Source organism: Coffea arabica, chromosome 4c (genome assembly GCF_036785885.1).
Source record: "Coffea arabica cultivar ET-39 chromosome 4c, Coffea Arabica ET-39 HiFi, whole genome shotgun sequence".
Lineage (NCBI taxonomy): Eukaryota > Viridiplantae > Streptophyta > Magnoliopsida > Gentianales > Rubiaceae > Coffea > Coffea arabica.
In genome coordinates this window covers 13745105-13745855 of record NC_092316.1, presented here as the reverse complement: position 1 = coordinate 13745855, position 751 = coordinate 13745105, and the positions used below count along the sequence as shown (strand labels likewise).

Sequence of the window (751 nt, the reverse complement as noted above, 5' to 3'; positions counted from 1 at the left end):
ATTTGATGATGCGGGCAGCTGGCACACAGTTGTTTAAAGCGCTCCCAGTACTCATATAGAATTTCCCCATTTGCCTGCCTAACTCCATATATTTCTTTCCTTATATTGGCGGCTCTAGAGGCAGGGAAAAATTTCTCGAGGAATCTTCTCTTCAATTCTTCCCACGTAGTGATGGATCCAGATGGCAGGTAAAATAACCAATCTTTAGCCTTATCTGCCAAAGAGAAAAGGAAGGCTCTCAACTTGATGTGGTCCTCAGTGACTCCTTGAGATTTCATTGTGGAGCACACCACATGAAATTCCTTCAAGTGTTTATGTGGGTCTTCACCTGCAATACCACGAAAAGTAGGAAGTAAGTGAATAAGACCAGATTTAAGCTCAAATGCCTCTTCCGTGTTAGGAAATGTAATGCATAATGGCTGCTGGTTCACGTTAGGAGTTGCCAACTCCTTCAAAGTTCTTGGGGCTGCCATTGCTACTCGGGGAATATGCACTTCTTCTTTTTCAGATTCACTTGATGAATCACTGGAAACAAACTCTTGCTTAGATTCTGAAGGTGACGTTGAATCTTGTTGCTTACGCAACTTTGCCTCCTTGGTCAACCTTCTTGCAGTCTTCTCAATCTCTGGATCAAATTCTAATTCTCCTATACGAGAAGATCGAGGCATAAAATAAATAAAAATAAAAATAAAAACTAAAGCCTGTGTAATAAGTCACTTAAAACACCAGTTCCCCGGCAACGGCGCCAAAA

The 751-nt window shown here is 41.5% G+C and overlaps 1 non-coding gene across 1 annotated transcript; it reads left to right on the top strand.

The window, feature by feature from the left end:
* Nucleotides 1-107, top strand: LOC113736170 (small nucleolar RNA R71). Its single transcript, XR_003459658.2, has one exon. It is a non-coding gene; the product is annotated as a small nucleolar RNA R71 (small nucleolar RNA).
* The last annotated feature ends 644 nt before the right edge of the window (nt 108-751 follow it).